Below are 6,661 nucleotides of genomic sequence, written 5' to 3' on the forward strand. Positions count from 1 at the left end.
AGAGTATGTTTAACAGTCTACTTGTTTTTCAGTATATTTTTTCCAGTGCTCTAATGAAATTACTGTCACTCTTTTGTGAATGTTATATGACCTCTCTATCTTTCTGTTCAGCAGGACACTCTTAATCTTACTCCTTCCCTCATTTATCAGGTTTCAATGTATGTAACTAGGCAATTCATCAAATTTTTTGCCCTTAACACAACCTTTTCTTGATATGCACATGTACCTCCTGATCTTGCTGGACATTACAAAACTGAGGAAACCAAGCTGAGGGAGGAAAAAACAGAAATAGCAGAAGTTCTTTTCCCTAACTTTCCCCCCAAGATTGCACTTTTCCCCCCATTTTTTGGGATGTGGATATTGCAGTTGAATGAAATAAACATAGAAAGTCCCCAGAACTCAAAGCTTACATTACAAAACTCTGACATTCTGGTATCACTTTGCTAATGGTACACCCTCTTTCATTTGCAGCAGTCTTAGGCTTGCAGACAACTTCTCTCCCACTTCCTTCGCGGTGCCAAGGGTTGCAAGTATCATATTAGATATTACGAAGTTTCTACACTTCTCCAGCCCATATTAGTCTTTCTGTCATTTCTGCTCTGTGTTGGAATTGGCTCTGGTGTGTCTGTGAGCACTACTTGTATGCAGGCTTACACTGCTTTTCTCTCAACTCCTCAGTGCAGCTCTACCACTTGGGTGAACTGATGCTGCAGAACTAACTGTTCTCCAGCCAGCACAGGGACACATATTGAGGAAGAGTTTGTCTGAGAATTCCCTAGAGCATTACAAAGGTTCATAGATTTTCAGTCCCATAGTCAGGCACTGACCTGCACTGTTCTTTTGCCATTAGTGACGCTTGCACAGACGTGTTGGCCATTGCAAGACATGACCCTCACTTTCAGCTGCTGAGTAGACCACCCAGGGTAACCCTATTCCCCTGCTTGTGTCCTGTATTACTGCATCCCCAAAAACATCTCTCTTGGAGGTGACTACGTGGTATAAGGTATGTGAGATGAAATACATGCTGTGCTTGCTGTCACTCAGAACAGTGGTGCTATAACCATTACCTCTTCTGATGTGGAGCATGGTAAATACATGACTGCCATTGCTGTGGGATTCTGGCATTCCTGTTAATGGTGACTCCTGTGTTTGGGCTGGAATTTCATAGTTGCAGAAACATAAGTGTTCTCCATGGCTCCTGACTCACATAAGGACACTTCATCCTAGCTTAGGAACAGGTTAAAGTGAAAGAATAATACCATGGAAAAGGCAGTACTGGAAAAAAGGTGTGTACAAACACATTTGCTGTAAGGTTAAACATAATCTTCTGCAAATGAAACTTCAGTCCTTTATTACTCAGTGTGGAATTTTGCCTGTTTTTATTGGATTCTGTAATTTATTGTGTCTCATTAAAAAACTTAAATCAGGAAAAGTAATCCTTGAATAACCTAATGTCTGAGAGGGGAATAGATAGCGTGACCCTTCTCTCATGCTGCACTTTTGTATTTAGAAGTGTCTATAGAATTTTTTGGTTCCCAGCACTGCCTTGACTCACTGTGCCTGAGAGACTGATCTTGAGACAGAGCTGTAAAGACCATCAGTCCAGTCACAAAGGGTGACACTGTGGTCTGGCCCTTTCCCAGCAAAATAGCCATTACAGTCAGTCCATGCAAAGATCAACTGCAGTGTGAATGCACAGTGGACACAGAGTTTATCAGAAGACCTGGTTTATCTGTAGGTAGCACAACTGCATAAAAAAGTGTATCCTTGGAAAAAGAAGGCCACCAAAATGAGTTGTGGGTTGGATGCATATCTGCTGAGCTACACCTTTGGAAAAAATAAAAAAGAAGATTCAGTTTTGACAAAAAAATTGGCTCAGTGACAAAGACATCATAACATAGAACACCATGGTAAACTGTTGTTCTTCAATGTTTAAAATATGCACCTTTTTTCAAAACACAATTTGTCTGTCTCTTTCTGGATACTTGATTTAGTTATAACTTCCACCATCAGAGAGCTATATTTTGAATATATATATTTTTCTAGATTGTTGCTAGCTCCTGATGCATTTTTAATAACTACACATAAATGCAGTATGATCCAGAAGTGTGTCAATAGAAGCTATATTTTCCTCCTTTAAGGATGGAGAAAAATTTCAAACTTTTTGATACTCTTCTTGAAAAGTATTCATCAGAACTAGGCAGTGCATATGACCAGTGACTTAATCAAAGCCTTAGCTACTTTTGAGCATAATTAAATAATCTTTATCCCTTAAGACTTTTGCGATCAGAATAACTGTAACACAAACATGCCACTGAAATATGGCAGTGTAATGAACCTCACAGAGAAATGTGCTGGAGCATTTTCATGACCTATGCTCCCATCAGTCACTTCCATATACTGTGGATACCGTCTGGAGTCCTCCCAGTGCAGGTGGCTAGATAAGCATGCCTTCTCAGAAAATGGATTTAAGAGGGAGTAAAAGTGGTGTTCATTTCTTGTATAGCAGTCAAGAGAAATGGCAGCGACCATCCCCTTAGATGTGAGTTTGCTGAAATAGAAAAGACATGGAGTTAGAAGGAAAGCAAGTGAAGGAGTGTCACTACCTCAGAAGTTAGTCTACTTAGTGGGAGGGGAAAGAAAACAGGGCAGGTTTTGATATCCAGTAACTTCTCAGTAAAAAGGTTCCACAGTGAAACTCTTGATTAAGTTTCACTGTTTCAAAAATGTGCCCAAAGTAGTAATTCAAATTTCCCATCTTGTAACCAAAGATGCAGTAGTTTCAATGGAACGGGTCACATGCTGGAGTTGTGTAGCATGAGCATTGCAAGATAGTTACATACTTACATTATTATTTATTTATATTATTTTATATTATTATCTGCAAGGCAGAAGTGAGAAAAACATTGTTCATTTAGGGGTTTTGTGCTATGGCTTTTACTTTCAAAGCATTGAATGAGAAGGACACTTGTTAATGATGAAATGTTGATACATATGTTCAATTAACAACCTGGTAAGGTGAAGCATGAAACCTTTCTCCTTGTTTATTCTTATTAATGCATAAACCCATCAGGATGTACTGTGCCTGAGGAAGAAGGCAGAGTCTGCTCTGAGGGGTTTGCAGTGCTGAGACCTGTTCCTTCAATAGTTCATATTTTTCATCAAATGGGGAAACACTCCCTGTGTTTAGAGATATTATCTGCATTAGTCATCAGTACATGCAGTAAGTGTTGGTACAGTCGGGCCATCAGTAGAAGATCTTTACTGGAGATTTTGGGGAGAGCTAGTTTCTTTACATTGGCTTTGTGAGGTGAATGTTAACTTCTTCTGAATTTCAATTTACAATGATAATCTCATCTCTAATAATATGTCGATCTCAGCCTCGTTTTGATTTATGTTTTGTTTTTCTCTTCTGTATATCAGCTCAGTGATGACAGGACTCACGAACTGTAGAATACAACCCAAGGAATTACTGATTATTTCTGCAGGAAAGGTCTGGACAGCAAAACATCTTCCTGTGCAGAGAGCCACCAGCTATCTCTAAATGGTTTTTGCTGCAGGTCTGGTGTCTCTGGGTGGCTCTTGCTCTGCCTAGCTGAATAAGGCTGCCCCTGGTCAGCTGAGAGATTTAGCCGGTACCGTCCCAGTCCTGGGTCAGTGCTCTTGCGGTATCTCTGTCCAACCTGCACTGTGCTGTGCAGACATACTCCTGGTGATCCAGCTGTCAATGCTGATGCTGATTTAGGGACAAGGGATCAACTCTTTCATATTAAGCCCAGAGGCTCACTTCTGCATTTGTGGCTCTGACTGACTTGCATGAACCTGACTGAGTTACTCATGCTCTGCCCGGAGAAACTGGTCTGATTCTATCTAGGTTGAAATGTCCTTTCTTCTTTCTAAATTGATATTGTTTGCCATGTTTCCAGGTTTGGTCACTCTTGCAGCAGGTATTTTATGCAGTTCAGAGCGATGTATTTTTTATTTTTGCTGAATCAAAATTTCCTAAGAAAACCTTTCATTTGAGATCGAATGAAAAATTCTGACTTCAGATATTTTTCCTTTGTTTTTATAGGGTTTGAAACATTTCTTTCTTTTTTATTATAATTTAACTACGTCCTATTACAGTATAATTTATTTCTAGAAATGTTTCTTTTGGTAAGCTTCCGCCCCCCTAAAAATAATTCACTGAAATGGGATTGTTTTTCTTCATTGCTGTAATTTTGTAATACTATAGGCAAATCACTTCCATCACCTTGTTCCTCCTTATGCCATACAAGGGTAATATCCCACAGCTGAAGAATGTGATGAGTCTTAATTCATTGATAGCTGTAGCATGTTTCAGAAATGTGTCATATTCCCAAGAATATTCTCAATTGCACAGATCTGCGGGGGAATATTCAGAGTTAACACTAAAAGACACTAAAGAAGAGCATAATTTTGTGTTGACAAAAAAGGCTAAGTGCATGGCACTGCCTGCCGATGCTTTAATTTCACAAATCCTTGTCTGGAGACCTTTCTAGTTCTAAATTTCTGAAGGATGACTAGGATTTTAGCTGACTGACTTCTATTTGACTTTAAAGGGAGATCTGCATTTTAAAACCATGCAATATTTTGAAAAGTTCCTCATAATGTCCAGACTAGCATTATATTAAATCTGTCCGTGGCAATGGCAAATGATGTTATTAATATTCAGTTGTTGCAAGATGGATTCAAACAAGGGGAGGGTGGAGAGTGTTCTTTAGCATGGCTCTTGGTTGTTAAGAAAGTAATAAACCCTCCTTGTCTCTGATTTTATAACGGACAATAACCATTAACTGATCAACAGAAGGAATGTCAGGTGTGGAATCAATGCTGATAGAGAAATATTTCATCTGTTTACATTTACGAAGGATCACTGATAAAACCTTTGATCCCATTAAGGATATAAACTCTTCACATATAGTCGATGACAAGTCTGATGAGCTAGCTGAGCTCCACCAGCCTCCCTGTGCTTAGTGAATGTTCAGCTAAAAAGGGATCAAATTGACTCATGAATTTCAAGATTCCTAGGAAATTACCATTTTGAGGTGACCCAGTTTTTTGATTAGTGTCATGAAAAGACAGGTCTCACTGAGAAATAAACGTAATAATGTCAACCATGTGCTTAAGTTCTTCTCTCCGTTATACACATTCGCTTTCAAATTGTTTTGTCATTTTAGCATAAACTGTACCACTTGCTTTCATCTGAGAAACACAAGCTTAGCATAGTTCTGTGCAGAAATCAAAGATAAGCATGGAAAAAAGACCCCTCTTTGCCTATTGAATCATTGATCAGACAAGCACAGGAGATATTTGCATGGATCCTTAGTAGTTAGGTCTCAGTAGCTGCCTTAGATAATTGTTGGAAGGGAAAGAAGAAAAGAGCATCAGCTTAGATATTTCATCCATCTGTTTTTCCCAATAATGGCAGACCTTCTTCTAGGTTGCCCTCTCGCATCTATCCTATTCAAGCATAGAGGAGTCAACCATTGATAATGGTATTGTTACTGTTATCCCCTTGGAACTACTGAGTTTAAATCAGGAACAAGTCGTCATGAAATGGACTGCCTTTCCTTGTTAACAGAGGTTGAGGGGGAATTGTCTGACTGGGCCAGGAGGATATTGAGGAAGAGAGGGACAAGGAAAGCAAAGGTTCAGAAATGCCATCAAAACTGAATTGCAGTGAGACTGATTTCACACTGTATTATTCTCTCCTCAAAAAGCCATTTGACTGAATTTGAAAATACATGTGCAAATACTGTGAACTCTAAAAGTTTTAGAAAGTTTTCATAGGGATCAGGCTATGGTCAGTCACTGTCTGTTAGCTGGAACGATAGTGTTCCCACCTTCCTATGTCACCAAGGGCTCATCAGTCCCATTCAGTTTTTGGGATGCATCCATCCCTATCTCTGTTTCTTAGCCTATATCTCTGACATCTGTGCTCATCTCTTTCAGTGTTTCCAGCTCATTCAGTTCTCTTTTCTCTGTTCCTGTTTTTCTGTACAGGTGCAGGGAACTTTCTGTGCAGCAGAGGCCCACATCACAACCAAAGCATGTGAGGATAACTGCCTCTACAAGGAGAACATGAGTTCTTTTCTCTCCTCACTGAACATGCTGTGTGCTCCCCTCAGGACTCATGACAGTGTAGTGGAGAAGAGCTGGTGAGTATGGCCAGATAAAGCAAAGGAGATTCACCTGAGAAAGAGCTAAGTGAGAAAGTTGTTCTTGGCTTATGGGCTTATGATCCTCACAGATAGCTTTAGTACAAAAGCAGAAGCAACACAGTTTTCTGTTAAGTCTAAATGGTCAGACGAGTTTAAAAAAGAGGAAGGAAATCTCTCTAGGTTGGGTAAGTGAAAACAAAGGCGGAACATGGTAATGTACAATCACAGCTCTTCCTCAGTGTGGCAGCAGCATCTGTTAAAAAATGCAGGACACTTAAAACTGTCAAGGAACTCTGAAACCCAGGTTGAGCTGCAAACCTGGGCTGTATCAAACAGATGAGGGCTTCAGTCAGCTGAGATAAAGTTTCCTACTAAGTGCTGAAGTACCAGTGGCTGTGGACTCTGGTTTCCTTCCCTTCTCTCTTTCCTCTGCTTTTCCTGCAGTGGTTCCCAGTTATGTGAAAAACTAATGCTTGGTT

The sequence above is a fragment of the Neopelma chrysocephalum genome, unplaced genomic scaffold (assembly GCF_003984885.1).
Source record: "Neopelma chrysocephalum unplaced genomic scaffold, ASM398488v2 Primary Assembly neopelma1_97, whole genome shotgun sequence".
Lineage (NCBI taxonomy): Eukaryota > Metazoa > Chordata > Aves > Passeriformes > Pipridae > Neopelma > Neopelma chrysocephalum.